The 16,811-nt window shown below is 43.5% G+C and overlaps 1 protein-coding gene across 6 annotated transcripts in view; it reads left to right on the top strand.

The window, feature by feature from the left end:
* Nucleotides 1–16,811, top strand: part of PTPN3 (protein tyrosine phosphatase non-receptor type 3) — a 326,586-nt gene that overhangs the window by 48,627 nt on the left and 261,148 nt on the right. The window contains exon 1 of one of the 6 annotated variants that reach the window (XM_039524866.1): nt 12,929–13,070. The exons of 4 other annotated variants lie outside the window; for them this stretch is intronic. The gene's annotated coding sequence lies outside the window, so the exon portion shown is untranslated. Of the gene's footprint in view, nt 1–12,928; nt 13,071–16,811 lie in introns of those variants that run through there. One more of the 6 variants, XM_039524867.1, reaches the window with a different exon arrangement.

The following is a 16,811-nucleotide window of genomic DNA, read 5'->3' as shown; positions in this document are numbered from 1 at the left end:
CTTGATCACCCCCACCCAACACTATTAGGTACTTTTTAGATTACCCTGACCCTGCTGGGAATACCACTTAAGTAAAGCAATTACTTCCAGTGCTCCTCAGGTGGAAACTTATAACAGGTATCACTTAATATCCTGATTAATGTAAATTACATTTACACCAAGGATTAATTTAGCCCCATGATTTTCCTGCAACTAATCTAAGAAATATATTACTCCTGCAGTACAGAATTTAGTCATTCAATAGCAACTACAAAAGAAGTGTTAAGATATAAATGACTAAGGACCCAGGCAAACCAGGGCATTCCAATCTCTAAATGAAGTTTAACACCACACTATGGTACACTAGCTACCAAACTTCCTGAGTTTATTTGACCAGGTGTTGTTATCCTTTCCTACCTGTTCATTAAAGTGACCCAGGATCATTATGACATCTCTTCTTAGAGTTTCATTAAAGATTGACTGCAAATGCTGGTGAAAATTATTTGCAGCTGCATCATTGGCCTGGTTGTTGGTAAGATGCTGTGCTCCAGGAACCTCTTTGTACCAACTGGCAGAGAGCACAGGGGGCATAGAGTTTTACAGGGGTCCGCGGGTCAAATATATGCACAGTAATTCACCAAAGGGTGGCATGTGAGACCTATACTGAGAGCCACTAGCTCACTGGTCATCATAATCAGGGGCGGCTCCAGGCCCCAGCATGCCAAGCGCGTGCTTGAGGCGGCAAACCGCGAGGGGCGCTCTGCCGGCGCTGCGAGGGCGGCAGGCAGGCTGCCTTCGGCGGCTTGCCTGCGGAGGGTCCGCTGGTCCCGCGACTTCGGAGGTGTGCCTGCGGGGGAGGTCCTCCGAAGCCCCGGGACCAGCGGACCCTCCGCAGGCAAGCCGCGGAAGGCAGCCTGCCTGCCGTGCTTGGGGTGGCAAAATGCCTAGAGCTGCCCCTGATCATAATTATTTCAAAATGTATGTGTGGATAATATTTACAGAGTGAGATATCCATAACCGACCATTTTAAAATCAAGATTGGATCCATTTCTAAAATATATGCTTTAGGAATTATGTTGGGGATGTTCAATGGCATGTGTTCTAGAGGAGATCAGACTACATGATCACAATGGTCCCTTCTGGCCTTAAATTATCTGAGTTCAGTGTGCAATATTCTGCAAAATCCCAGCTGCTTGAAAGTTGTTTGCAAATATGGGTAACAGTGTGGAGGTGTAGTGGCAGGAGATGGGAGTGGAACAGATAGTGTGGGGGGGAGAGGTGGTAAAGAAGAGGGGGCTAATAACTGAGAGGAAAGAGAGCATTTGGCTCCATACTCCTGTCAATTGAAACACAGGACATAGCCATATTAATGTTCGTTTGTCATGCCTACATCACTTCTCTCTTTTCCCTATTTTCATAAAGCTATTCTGCATTTAGTTGTTCCAGAACAACTCCCTGGGTGAACACGCTATTCTAGAATAAAAGTGACTTTATTCTGAAACAGTTATTGATTGTCCACTCATTATAGGTGGGGCTGGTAGTACCGCCTTATTATTAAGGTTGCCCAACACTAGCCATTATAAAATTCTGTTTTTCAGGTGCTTCTAACTTTATCAAACTTTAAGTATTTAGTCTGAAATTTTCCATGCTGGGTATCTGTCTCAGGCAGAACTTTTCTGGAAAATTTCATCCAAAACAGTTCAGTCATTTACAAGAACAGGGCTAGGGAAAAAAAGATATATATTTTTTTGCCCATGTTAAAAAAATGTGTGAGAACTTTTCTTTGAAATGCTGTAGCATCCCCATGCTTTGGAGTAGGGCCTTGAAATCAGTCAGGGATATGCCTCTTGCCATCCCTGTGAAAATCTGCCCAAACCGGATCAGTTTTGCACATGCCCAACAGAGACTTGACTTAACTAAAATCTCTGAAGATTCTATTCTTACTAAGTATGCTTGAGCCTCTCACAGCTCCTACTGCTGACAAAACTGTGTGTGCCCTATCCCCACAGAGTGACTGAGCATGCTCCAGCCCAAGGCTACAGGGCTAGAAGCTGGATTTTCCTTGCAATGACTGATTTGGATCAGGGTAGGGCAGGGCACTGGAACTGGCAGCATGGAGCTTCTCTCTCCTGGACTCTCAGTGACCCGCCCACCACTGGGACCCAGGCAGTGTGGCGGAGGAAGCTGTCTGATTTGAATGCAGGGTGGAATAGAAGTAGATTGGATCAAGCAGTCTGGTGAAACTGGAGCTGTGAGGCGAGAGATACTGTGAGTGGGATTTGGAGGGAGGAGATTGTTACTGGTTAGTCAAGGAGAGTGGCACTGGGGACCGGGGGTGCGTCTGGGGCTGGGAGACATCGGTGGTGGAGAGGGGTCAAAAAGGATTGTTTTTTCCCAGATGAATTCTGAAGTTGTTTTTCATCTTCCTCAGAAGCATCGAAGATTGGCCACAGCTGGAGGCAAGACACTGGCTGGGATAGATCAGTGCTCTGAGGTGGTACAGGGAAACATTTCTTAGATACCTAGTTGTTGTGTCTTGCTCATATACTCAGGGTCAAACTGACTGCCAAATTTGGTGTCAAAAAGGAATTTTTCCCCAGGTCAGATTGGCAGGAACCTTGGGGGTGAAGGGTAGGGATGCCTTCCTCTGCTGCATGAGCCATGGATTGCATGCTAGGATCATTTGGGTATATCTCACCTCAGTTCCCTGCCATTGCAGGGCCCTCATGCTTTAGTGACAACTCTGTCGCTCCTGTTCTCTGCCCGCAACACGCAACAGTTTAATCTCCTGAGAAATGAAAAGTTTTAGTCTAACTAAAGTCATTGGATTCAATATAGGAGTATTTGGGTGAAATTTGATGGTCTGCGATATACCAGAGGTCGGACTAGATGATCTAATGGTCCCTTCTGGCCTTAAACTCTATGCAGTTAATCTTATGAGATGAGCAAAGGAAGCAATTCTGCCATATCGACATGCTAAGGGGCAGATGTTCAGCTGGTATAAATTGTCACAGCTCCATTCAGTAACACCTGAGGAATTTTTTTAAAGTGAGACATGAGCGTTCTCACTTTCTAAAGGGTAACTTCTTTGCACAACCAAGGGCAAATGTAGCCCATTAAATTTAAAAAAAAGACATTAATATACAACTACCCAGAGTTTCTTGTGACTACATAAACCATTCAGGCTTCATTCTCATGGTTTATAAAATCACTAGAACTCCCTTAATGGAAATATAATGGCATAATTCACAGTTACCTGGCTGCTAATAATTAATTAATATTCCTTTTCATTTATGGTTAAGAATTTTAATAAGACCATTCTCTTAATCATGTTTTCTCTAATTTAACCATGAAAAGCAGAAGCAAGGACTTATATGGATGCATAGCTGTAGAGAATACTATTTCACCTTGTTAAAATCAAATAATTAGCTTAACAAATATGGCAAGAGGAAAGAAGAGAAAGGGAGTTCTCCTTTTACATGTTTACACTATGAGTTGTGGTTGAAGCATTAAAACTGCTGCCATAACAGAGGTATGACTATAAATATTCATTGAAGTAGCCCGTGTCCTTGAATTTCAGAAAAGTTGCAGGTGCCTGCTTTGTAACACGTTCTTAATGAAATGGAGCCAAATGGGCCAATTCTGCATTTACACTTGCAACCCCAGTCAATGGAGATGAATAGGTGGAATTTGTTTTGCACCCAGTGGGTTTCAGGTAGAAAACATTCTAGATATCCTTGTGTGGTACAATATATATCTAAGGGTCACATCCTCACCTCCTCTGAAAAGGTATGGAGGGTAATGAGCATTAAACTTGGCCCCAAAATCTTAAAGTAGCAGATCTAAGAAAGCAACATCCCCATCAGTCCCATCTGCCTTGGGGTCTGGAATCCCCTTCAAGCAAAAATCATGATAGAGGTTCCTGTTGGGGAAAAATAGTATGAGATCATGTAATTAAAGACTGTATCAAACACATAGCTGCCAATAGGGATGATTCGAGGTCACATGGGCATTTCCCATTTTTTCCCATTTCCCATTAATTCTGGCATTTCCCAATTTTTGAGGGCCCACCTTGGCAACCTTAATGTTCTTTAACATATTTTTCTTTGTCTGTATAATTCAAATGTTTAAAATGGCAGAAGTTCTTCAGTACTTTTAAAACAACTTTTCTTGAGACTCACTATAAGTGAGATTAGCATTTAGTGTATGTCAGTGGAGTACAAGGACCAGATGTTCATAACTTCATTAGAAAATCTGTGTTGTTTTAAGCCATATAAATAAAGGCTCTCGCAGTGTGCCTTACTACTTAAGTATGACCATTGTCTGGATCTAAGAGAACTTGTAGTTATTACAAATGTAGCGGCACACAGTCAGAACCTTCTTCTGATTCTTTCCTCCCCCAAAAGAGAACAGCATCAGTATATATTTTAAAATATCAATCTGAAAATCAATTAGTGTAGTCCAGTTGCTGCCTTTCTGATCCCCAGACTCCAGACCTAATTATTTATTCTCCTTCCCTATGGGTACTTTATAACCCTGCATGCCACTAGGGCTGACCTGTGCTGTAAATGAGAAAATGCTGCAGTGTCTGTATATTCCAGGAACAGCCACATAACAGAAACATAGCTCAGGTTCAATTCTTTACATTAATTGTGACCTACAGATGGAAGCTGCTCTATTAGTAGTCTCCTGAAGTGGTTTAATTTTTTATCTGTTGAAAGAGTTAACCACTCTTACATTGTGGTGTTTTGGCTGCTTTCAGAAAGTAGGGCTATAGCAGATCCTCTTGTAGGTGCTGTTTATTCTCCTGTATGTAGGGTGCCAGATAACATGGAAATATTAATGTTATTGATTAGTATTATACCATCTGTTGGAAGGGGGTCTTTGTTTCTATAAACTGTGACAATGCAACACAAACAATGTAGAAAGAATGGTCACAGATTAAGAACTCATGGCACTGATTCTGACACAACTAATAAACAAACATAAATTAAAAAGAAAAGATGGATTACAATAAATTTCAAGTATAGAAAGAAATGTCAGGCCTGATCCAACTCCTATTAGAGTGAATGACAGTCTTTCCTTTGACCGCAAATCAATAAAGCACAAACAACACTGTGCCCTGTTGATAGCAGGGTTGGATTTGACGTATATTGAAAGTGGAGTCCAAATGGTAAAATATATTTTACATTTTTTCATAAGGAAAATATCAAGTCCCTTCACTACAATGTATTAAGTGTCAGGTTTTCAGACCGATATTCGTTATGGGGCTGAGAAAGTGACACTGTTCTCTATGTTTAAAGGTTTTTGTTCCACATAATGTATACAAATGTGAATAGAAGGCCCAGCTAAGGGAAAACAATCCTTTGCTGTAATAGTGCAATGTTACAAAGTGTATTATGTTCTGAATTGAGTTCAATATATTGGTTTTCAATAGTGTCTTAGTATTTTACTTAATTTTTTGTAACATAAAGGCCCACATACGGTTACCAATCTTCCAAGATTGTCCTGGAGACTCCAGGAATTAAAGATTAATCTTTAATTAAAGATTGTCATGATATGAAAACTCCAGGAATATGTCCAACCAAAACTGGCAACCCTATGCACACACACAACAAAAGGCCTAACTTACATTTTAATGGGAGTTAGCTGGCTAAATATCATTGAGGATCTCGACAAAGTGTCTGTTCTAAAGCTTTATATTCTTATATATAACTTTAAAACCTACAGAACTAATACAAATTAAAATAGATAGCCAAGCCAACATTGCACCCCATCCACATCATGCAAATCAATCAATCAGATGGACAAGAAAAGTGCCCCACACTCCCTAAAGGCCTCACTCTGTACCTCTTAAGCCTCACCAAAAGACAGGCAAATGAAATGGATCAATTAAAATATCATTCTTTAGTGCTTCCTCTCTAAATTCAAATACTCTATAACATATAACGAGCCCTTTGTTGCACTTTGGGGAGTGGTAATTATAAGATAAAATGTACTTAATAGAGAATTCACATAGCACTGTTTTATTCTTACGAAAATATAGCATAGAATGGATTCATTTCAATAAGATCCATTCAAATTTGATCTATGGAGATGTGATCGTATCTCTTAACATATTAAAAGCCAAATGTAGGGCACATGATAGCAATGTCAGACAAAGAAAAAGTGATAGGAACATGTTTCAAATTATATATTTTTTTGTTTCTTTTAGAAGAAATTTTATTATATCTTGAAATATGGGAACAGTACTAGAGGTATATACAATAAAAATGTATCTGTGAACTTAAGCAAGGTTTTCTACCACTTTAATATAACACTTGAGATAGTAGTAAATCAAAGAGCAGCTTTCAGATTGGAGCAAATGAAGAAAGAACCAAAGGGGAAATTGAGAGATGTGGGTTTTTTTGTCTAAAATGCTTTTCTTCATGCAAATACATATTCATTCTCCTAGCCATACATGTGATAGTAATCAGATAATCAAATTAATGATAGAACATTACCTAGTTGATTTCATCCCATTTCTATGCCTACATACAACTGTTCCAAACAATATATTCTGAACTAATTTGTCCTGCCTAGGGTTAAATGGCTGAAATAATGAAGCTTCCACTACTTCTATTTGAAGTCAGCTTTACAGTTCATAGAACTTTCTCTGTTTAGAACTGCATACAATATTGTAGATATATCACTAAAGTCTCCCCATCCCCCATCTCTTCTATTTGGGTGAATGAGTGCTTAATTATAAGGATGACATCTTTCATGGGTGTGTACATATGTATAATTACCTGTATCTTCATATGGCACACTTAACATATAGGCACTTTTGAAAACTAGCCTAAGTGACATCAAAGCACAAACTCAATGGGAATTTGTGTTTCTAAGCCACTTACATTATTTTAAAAATTCCACTGTTTATTCTAGTTTGAGCCATATTGCAAGTTTCAGAAATATTTAATAAACTTAAAATAAGGACTGTCACTGGAATGTTAATATCTCTAGAACGGCAATAAACATTACTCTGTGTCAAGTATCAGAGGGGTAGCCGTGTTAGTCTGGATCTGTAAAAGCAGCAAAGAGTCTTGTGGCACCTTATAGACTAACAGACGTTTTGGAGCATGTGTGTTCATAAACACGCATATCTATTACAGGCAGAAGTGCTAGTTAAGTGATGTGATAGTAGAAGTGATGTCCCTAATTAAGGTTGCCAAAAAATTTCCATTATAAGACTCTGTCTTCAGTTGCTTATAACTGTGCCAGTCTTTAACCATCTGGGACAAAAATTCCCCTGCTGGCTTTCTGCCTCAGGGGCAATATCTTGGAAGGTTTCAGCAAGCCTAGTTCTACCATTTTTGAGAATGGGGTTGGGGGAAATATGTTGTTTTGCCCATGTTAACAAACTCTTACAATCATTGTGTGGAGAAGCTCTAGCACTTCCATGGTTTTGAACAAGGATTTGAAATATTGCAGGGGGCTCACTCTGGCATCAGGGAGGTGCCTTTTGCTGTCCCTGTGAAAATCCACACAAATTTAACTACATTGTAAGCCTCTGAAAATCTACATCCGCGGGAGAGGTTTGTTGGAGTTGGGCAGTAAAAGCCTCAGAACATTCTGTCTCCATACAGCATGTTTCACCCCCTCTGAGAGCAGTGATCTCAGCCTCCACCCACTACTGCCCAGGCAGCATGAAGCTGACGAAGGAAGCAATCTGACTCAAATGCCACAAAATGAAGAACACAGCGGGAATGGGAGGATACAGCCTGGGGGTGTGGGAGTAGTAATAATGGTGGTGGTGGTGGTGGTGGTAGAGGAGCTGGGAGAACAGCAGCAGGATGGGTGACAAAATGGTGGGGGGATGGGAAAAAGGGGAACTGGACAGGCTAGGAAAAGGAGAAAAGCGTACAGGGGAAAGGGTACACGCTTGTGAGTAGAGTAAGAGCTGGTAGGAGAGGGGCTGAAGGGAACAGAGGAAGACATGCCAGTGGATGGGGCAACAAGGTGCACAGTTAGTGGAGGAAGTAGGCAGAAGGGTTTACAACCCCTAGAACACACTCCCCTGCAGAATCTGCAATAGAACCCAGGATTCCTGAGACCTAGTATTCCCCTGCTGTCAGCAAATAGCTGTGAAACCCTTTGTCAAAGTGTGTGTCTCATCCCACTTTAGTGCTGGTCCACAGAGAGAATAACAGCCTGCTACTCCTACTGGTTACACCATTAGCTCAAATGGTGGAAGCTACTGCTGTGGATCTAAAGGTTCCAACCCTGCTGATGAACCATGTGGTGGTCAGTATGGTCCTGCGGAATGATATATCTGGGTTACTGGCTTTTTTAAAATGCCTAGGAAATAACTTAAAATAACTTTTGTTAGGATTGTAAAATCAAACACCCAAAAGTTAGGAAATGCCAGAAATAAGATTGCCTGTGCAACTCTAATTCACCCCCATTGTGTATCTGCATTATGAGACAGTCTTTAATTACATAATTACATGATCACATATTTTTTCCATAGGACCTTGCCTCATTCAGTGCACAGGGCAGACTAAGCTCTGGAAATGAAGCTGAGATATGATACAAAGGAAACTCTTATTTGTAGGACCCCAGCCTCATTTGCTATGGAAACTGAAAGGCGTGTGATGAATCAGGCAGGGGAATGCAGGCATAGAAAAGATGTTCTCATGGTTAAGGGAGTTGAAAGCTGCACAGGAGAATTGGATCCCTCCTTCTACCACAGAATTTCCTGTGTGATGGCAAGTCACGCAAACCAGACTTTTCTGATGGTCACTAATGGTGTTCCTCATTTTTGGGATGCCTAACTTGAGATCCAGAGGCCTGATTTGCAGAAGTGCTGAACACTTAAAGCTACAACTGAACTAAATGGGAGCTGTGCTTTGAACATATAAAGTGCTATATAATTGATGTTCTCAGAAAAATCCAAGTGCTAGGCATCATAAACTGGGCACTCAAAATTAGTGGATACTTTTGACAGTTTTGGCCTTAATCTCTCTGTGCCTCAGTTCCTTGTCTGTAAGATGGGGAAAATAATACCCATCTTACTTCTCAGGAGTGTTATGAAGGTAAATTACTGTTATGAAGCATTTGCACCTAGTTATAATCCTTCCATCTGCAAAATGGAAACTAGTGATGAATGCTGTAAAAAAGCCCACAAAGAAATTAAAAATGATGTTATCAGTGCAAGTTTAGGATTGCATGTGGAAAATAAGACATGGGGCCATACACTGAATGATGTGGATAAAAGGAAATATTGAATAGCTACTCATGCTGTATGAACTGTCCATCCTATGCACTGAATGAGGCAAGGAAAGACTAATATATGATCACGTAAAAACTGTCATAATACAGTACATCTACATATATACAAAAGTGGCCAAATTAAGGTTGCATAGATATCTTAATTATGGCATTTTCTAACTTCAGAGTGCTTGACTTTGAAACCTTGATATTTTTAACATAGTTTTTGTATATTTATATATAATCTACAATTTTGAAATAATTATTACAAAATTACAACCAACCAAGTAGATCTCATTGGTTAGTGTTTCACTGTTAGATTCAATCTTGCCATAACTGAAACAAGTGTCATATGGTATGTAGGAGAATCAACAACAGCATCCATACAACTATGTATTTCATACCTAGGTGTTTGGCTGGTTAGCAGATACAGAATCATATTTGGGGGAGTCACCTGCTGCACTATAGTCGAAAGCCCACTAGCACTGTTGATACACTTCTACAGTAGGCCTAATACTTGAATCATAACTATTTACTTTCACTCTTCCCCTCCTAATTCTAAATCAATATGATCCTCTGTTCTTCTCTATAGCTGAGGTCTTTGGGAATACAATTCCGAAGGATAGACTTGAATAGGCTTAAGTGGCAGCACATACTACAAGCTTTTTAGTTTTTGTAAAATCTACAGCTCCAGCCTTGGTCTTTCAACAGCTTGTTCAGCTGAGAAAAATGGATTGTGTGATCTTAATATTCAATTGATCAGGCTGAAAGCTCTGTACTTCAGATGTTAAGTTTTGCAGATGGAAGAAATTTGCACCTAGTTATAATCCTTCCAGGTAGACCAACATGCCTTCTAATGAAAGAATTGTCCAATAGTACTGCTGCAGTTTGATAGGAACTGCCATACTGGGATGATAGAGCGGGAGGCCTCTGAGTTACTACAAAGAATTCTTTGCCAGGTGTCTGGCTGGTGGGTCTGACCCATGCACTCAGGGTATAACTGATCATCACATTTGGAGTAAGAAAGGAATTTTCTCCAAGGTCAGATTGGCAGAGACCCTAGGGTATTTTACCTTTCTCTGCAGCATGGGGCATAGGTCACTTGCTGATTTGAACTAGAGTAAACTGTGGATTCTCTGGAAGTTGAAGTCTTTAAATCAAGATTTAAGGACTTCAATAACAAAAAGATTCTGGATCTCTTACAGGAGTGGGTGGGTGAGGTTCTATGGCCTCCAATGCACAGGTGATCACTCTAGATGATCACAGTGATCCTGTCTGGCCTTAAAATCTGAGTCTGTAAGATGGCTCAGGTTTCTGACCTGTATAGCAAGTCAGGTAGTTCACAGATTTGATAGATCCTAAACTTTGAGCACCCAGATGTGAATACATGATACATCCATAAGCAAGACAGATTTCATGCAAGGGACTGCAAGACCAATCAGTCAAAGAATGTCCCAGATTTAAGCATGCAGTTGAATACTTTGTGAAATTGGGCCCTGAGAGAGTCTATAGGACTGCTTAGTTCATGCCAAGCTAAGGTAGGGTTGCCAACCCTCCCAGTTTCACCAGGAGTCTCCCAGAATTGGGCTCTATCTCCCAGAGAGATTTTAGGCTGCTAAAAGTCCGACGGTGCAGCAGGGCTAAGGCAGGCTACCTACCTGCCCTGGTCCCGCGCTGCTCCCAGAAGTGGCTGGCAGGTCCCTGGTGCCCTAGAGGAGGGGCCAGGGGCCTCTGCGCATTGCCCCCGTCCCGAGTGCCGACACTGCGGCTCCCATGGGCTGGAAACTGTGGCAAATGGGAGCTGCGGGGGCAGCTTCTGCAGGTGGGGGTGGCACCTTCAGGAAGGGGCAGAGTGCGGAGGCCCTGGAACCCCTCCAGGGGCCACAGGGATGTGCCAGGCGCTTCCGGGTGTGGTGCGAGGCCAGGGCCTTAGCACTGCTGCGCCACCAACCGGGAGCTGCCTGAGGTAAGTGCCGCTCGGCCGGCCAGAGCTCGCACCCCTTACCCCCTTCCACACTACAACTCCCTACCCCAGCCCTGAGCCCCCTCCAGCATGTAAACTCTGTCCCAGAGCCCACAGCCCTTACCCCCTCCTGCACCCCAGTCCACTGACCCAGCCCTGAGCCCCCTCCCCGAGCCCACAGCCCTTACCCCCTCCAGCACCCCAGTCCGCTGACCCAGGCCTGAGCCCCCTCCCAGAGCCCACATCCCTGCCCACACCCCAAACCCCTTCCCCAGCCTAAGGTGACCAGATGTCCGGTTTTTGTCCGGAACACCCAGTCAAAACGGGATCCTGGTGGCTCTGGTCAGCACTGCTGACTGGGCCATTGACTGTCTGGTTGGCAGCGCTGTGCTCCTCCTGGCTCTTGGGAAGCAGCTGGCATGTCCCCCACTCCGTGTCCTAGGTGTAGGGTGTGGGGGGAACCTAGGGCCCGCGGGCCAGATCCAGTTAATTTAATCCAGCCCGCAGCATCCCCCAGTGGGGCTGGATCCGCTGTGTCAGCTTGTCCCGGCTGTGGGGGGAAGCCCTGAGCCTCTGCTCCCCACCGGGGGGGCTGGAGCCACAAGTGGGGAAAGCCCTGAGCCTCTGCTTCACCCCCTCGAGGGGCTGGAGCCACAAGCGCCAGCTTGCCCCACCGCAGGGGGAAGCCCTGAGCCTCTGAGTACCCCCCGGACAGGTGAGTGAATGGCGCATGATTGATTTTTTTTTTATGTGGGTCAATGGCCTGTGCCAGAAAAGAGGTTCCCCACCCCTAAGCTCTCGTGCCCCAACCTCCTGCCCCAGACCCCCCTGATCCCCCTCCGAACCCCTCAGTCCAAGCTCAGAGCACCCTCTTGCACACCAATTCCCTCATCTCTGGCCCCACCCCAGAGCCTGCACCCTGGAGCCAGCCTGGCGAAAATGAGCAAGTGAGGTTGAGCGATGGGGGGTTTAAAAGGAGGGGTGGGGCAAAGATGTTTGGTTTTGTGTGAGTAGGAAGTTGCTAAGCCTACCCCAACCCTGAGCCCCTTCTTAGAGCTTGCGCCTGAACCCCCTCTCCCCGCCCAGTGAAAGTGAGTGAGGGTGGGAGACAGAGAACAGCACCAGGGAGGGAAGGGGGATGGAGTGAGCAGAGCGGGGCAAGGATGCTTGGGTTTGTGTGATTAGACAGTTGGCAACCCTAAGCTGAGGTGTGACTCTACACTGCAGCAGCCTGCCAGCACTAGCTGTGCGAGGGGACCCTGCACTACTACCCCTCCCCTAGTCCGCTCTGAAGGACACACTTTGCAGGCGGAGACACTCAATGCAGCCCGGGACCTGGTGGTGTACGGGCGGCAGGGTCACCTGCAAAGGACGAGTCATACCCCAGCTTGCAAGTGCAGAGAAGCTCAAAACCCCTTGGGGGCAGGGGCCGCCCCTCCCCCGGCTTTGTCCAGCACCGAGCACCCCGCTCTCAAGGGGGCTCAGGGTGGGTCCCTGCCACCCGCCTCTCCCAGGCAGCGGGAGCGGGGCGGCTCCGCTGCGCAGGCGCGTCGGGGGGGTGTGGGGGGGGGGGGGGGCGTGTGTGGCGCGCCCCGCCCCGTGAGGTCACTCGGCCCGCGCCCCGCCCCCCTCCGGCGGCGGCCGAGGGTTGCCGAGCGCGGCCGGGGCTCGCGGGCGCCGCTAGGGGGCGGTTGCGGGCGCAGCGGGGCTGCCGGGCGAGCCCAGCGGGGAGGCGGCGGCGGCGCTGGGAGCGGGTCGGTGGTGCGAGGTCCGGCGCAGCTTCTTCCTGGTGGCGCGCGGGGAGCCCGGCACCTGCTCGGCGCGAGAGAGGAGCCCCGGGCCGGGAGCAGCGGGGCGGCGCTGCCCCATGGTGCGGCAGGTACCGCGCGGGGGCGGGGGCGCCGCCCGGGGAGCCGCCCGCTGCGCTACGCTGGGGCCGGGGCGAAAGTTTGCGGTGGGCGGGCGGGCGGTAGGGAGCCGCCTGGGGGTTACCCGGCCCCAGGTCGGTCTCCTTGGCCGCAGTCCCGTGCAGCGGGCGGGGTCCCGAGGTTGGGGGGGCGGATGGGGGTCCGAGGATTTTGGGGGGAGGGCAGGGGAAGCAGATGCAGATCAGCATCTTCCAGCCCGAGGCCGGGCACCGCTGGGTTCATAGCTAGTGTCCTTCGAGGATGGTGCTTTCCAGGCTCCAAGCAGCTGTTCCTAGCTCCAGTCTGTGCCACACCGTGTTTCCCCGAGTAGGTTAGGTGCGCTGAATGGCAGCGCTGGGGAGGCTGGCCAAGCGCTGCTAGGATGATCTTTCGCTTATGAAGTCACTTCTCTGAGTTTGTTTCCAGCTGCATTTAAACGGGCTATAAATGTCTTGGAAACTCTTGCAAACTTTGTAAATATCCCATGAAGTTCACATGGCAAAGAAAAGTTGACAGATGTTCATTGCAGTGTAACTTACAGAACAGGATTTTTTTTGTTATAGGGCTACTCTGATTCCTTTCATTTTCTTCACCCTGGCCTCTTCTCTCCAAGTCAGTCACAAAACACCTTGAATAATAGTTTGTCTATAGCATTGTTGTTAAAACAACTTTGTTTTAACTGGGGTTTTCAGTTGGTTATCTTTATTTCTCCCTGGAGTAGTAAAGGTAAATGAACTTGAACTTTAAAAAAAAAATTGCAATCTAATGTTAGTTGCCATATTGCTAAATATTTCCTAGTTTGCTGTTTCATACATGATATAAACCACCTCAAAGGGTGACAGTTTTCCTCAGTAGTTCTTTTTCTGCACATCTTGTGTTGACTTCTACTATATATACATTGTGAAAACAAGTTTATGGTGCCACAACTAAGCTGTAAACAAAGTAAAATCTAATATATTTTAAAGTGTGAAATTTCCACTCATCAGTTGAACCTCCTTATGACCTCACCTTTGCTGTGATGTCTCCAACAATTTAGCCATCTAATGTGGAGGAGGCAGGGCAGTTGAAAGTAAACGGTATGCTTTATAAAGAGACACAGTACTTGTATGTTGTCTTTCTTGCCTCCATTCTTAGCTTCATTTGTCTCTTTAGAATATAAACTTTTTGGAGCATGGGTTGTTTTTCCCTGTATGCTTGTACTGCACCTAGTACATTGCAGGCACTACTGTAATACCTAATAGAATTAAAAACTAGTTGACACATTGATAGCATTAAATACAGATACTGCTAATTTGAGCATTTGAAACATTACTTACTTGTAGTAATACATTTGAGGCTTTCAGTTATAAGTGTAAGTGCTGTTATAGCAGAACTTTTGTATCATTTTCTTGAAACTTATTTTTTCAGTAACTGTGTTCAATTTTTCTATACTCATTCACATTTAGGAGGATCATTATTTGGTTGTTTTTAAAAAAAGTCTTAAACTTTTGTAAAGAAGAACAACAAATAATTGTCTTAATACTTGGGTGTTTCCACGGAAACAGCTGACAAACAGGAGTGAGAAAAGAAAGATGAGATCCCATTGTAACTAGTGGATTCTGAATAACTGCTAATGAAATGCGAATAATGCAATCTTGGTGACACTGACTTTGTCAGGCACTGTCTTATTGTGGGGAAAAATATTGACTAGGAGAAGACAAATCATGTTTAACACATCCATTTAGAACCACATTTCTTATTTTAAATATATTGGAAAAGGAACATGTGCCAAATTGTAGGAATAATTATTACATATATAGCACTGTACATCTTCAAAGTATTTTTCCAATTAAGTTATTTGAAGAACTGTCTTGTGTTGATAAGATTATTGAGGAAATATTTTTTTTGTTTCGTGAAACACTTAATACTAGTGACATATCTGATCCTTACTTATGCAGATTCTTAAACACCAAACTACTTGCTAGAGGTTTTGTAATGATAAACATTTATAAGGTGTCTATCATTTATCCCCTGTTTTTACATGTTTTATAATTGGGGCAGTTAATTCACACTTCTAATTGGAAAGAACGCTGAATGTTATTCTAATACTAACTGAATTCCTGTAGTATATCTTTCTTGTTTCAGAAAACTTTATCAATGTGAAAAGACTGCTTTAGCAATTAGACTGAAGTGACCAAAGTAAACTTTGTAGTTTAACAATCACTTCTCTGGACAATTGGTAAACTGTATCCACAGTAAATTTTTAAGTGATCAGTCCCTCTAACATAGAGACAGGCCAGTAACACTTCTTACTTGGAAAATTTAATAAACAAAGTCAGAACAATGATTATAATATGGATACTTTGTGGAAACTGATTACTTTTACACATCAAATCTGTGTTTTCCCTCACCTACTCTAATATGTTGAGAGCAAAACTTATTTAAGATTCCTGTTTTTTAAATTTGGCTTACTTCAGTGATACAGAAACAGTTTTTCAATATGTTCCTGTGCAGTTTTTCTATGAAGTTCAGTAACAATAATCTTTCACCAGCTCAAGAATTTTAATGTATACAAAAGTAATTAAAGCCAAAGAATTGTGTTAAGTAGACTAAACAACAATATGGTTATCAGTGTTTATATTTCCTTATTTGTTTGCTGATAAGATCAAAAGTGTAGTAGCTACAAATTTTGACTATCAGATAAAAAATAAAAAAGGAGACTCTGATCCTAAATAGACAGTTACGACTGTCTATCCTAAATAGACAGTTACGACTATTTGTTTGTATCTTTTTAAAGATAGGAATACACAAGTGTCTGTATTAAGAATTTTGTGCAGAGCTTGTAGCCCTTTTTTCCTTGAGTCCTGTGTGGAAGTGTTCCCCTATATCCACTGAATTTTATGAGAATAGTTTTGCATCAGAGACAACTGTGCACAATTCTTATATTGGAAAGAGTGCACTACAGTAGATGATTGAGAGAAGAGAATTTTTTAAATTATTTGCTAGCTCATGGATCTTGAAGAAATATATATTCTGTTTTGTTTTGGTTTTGTATTATTGTGAATCAGTCGAGTGTTTGACTTAATTTGTATAATCAATGATTCACAGACTTTAAGGTCAGAAGGGACCATCATGCTCATCTAGTCTGACCTCTTGCACATTGCAGGCCACAGAACCTTACCCATCTACTCCTGTAATAGACCCCTAACCTCTGGCTGAGTTACTGAATTCCTCAAATCATGGTTTACAGACTTTAAGTTTCAGAGAATCCACCATTTACACTAGTTTAAACCTGCAAGTGACCTGTGCCCCATACTGCAGAGGAAGGTTTAAAAAACCCTAGGATTTCTGCCAATCTGACCTTGGGGAAAATTCTTTCTCAGTCCCAAATATGGTGATCAGTTAGACCCTGAGCATGTGGGCAAGACTCACCAGCCAGACACCTGGGAAAGAATTCTCTGTAGTAAGTCAGAGCCCTCCCCATCTAGTATCCCATTGCACAATTAAGAATAAGCTATCTTACAAGTCATAGTTTTTACAGTGTAAGGCACACAGGGCTCGAACCCACAAAGGGACTTAGCCATGCCTAAGTCCAATATTTAGGCATACTCTGAGATCCTTAAAACTGCCACTCAGCTGCTGCTTAACCTTGGAGGTTCCTTGTGGTGTCTAAATTTCTGCCGGTGAGAATGCACAAAACCACCTAAATCCTGGTGGTGTTGAGCTGCTCAGCA

The sequence above is a fragment of the Mauremys reevesii genome, linkage group 2, assembly GCF_016161935.1.
Source record: "Mauremys reevesii isolate NIE-2019 linkage group 2, ASM1616193v1, whole genome shotgun sequence".
Taxonomy (NCBI): Eukaryota; Metazoa; Chordata; order Testudines; family Geoemydidae; genus Mauremys; species Mauremys reevesii.
The sequence above is the reverse complement of the archived record's forward strand: the minus strand, read 5'-3'. Positions and strand labels throughout refer to the sequence as shown.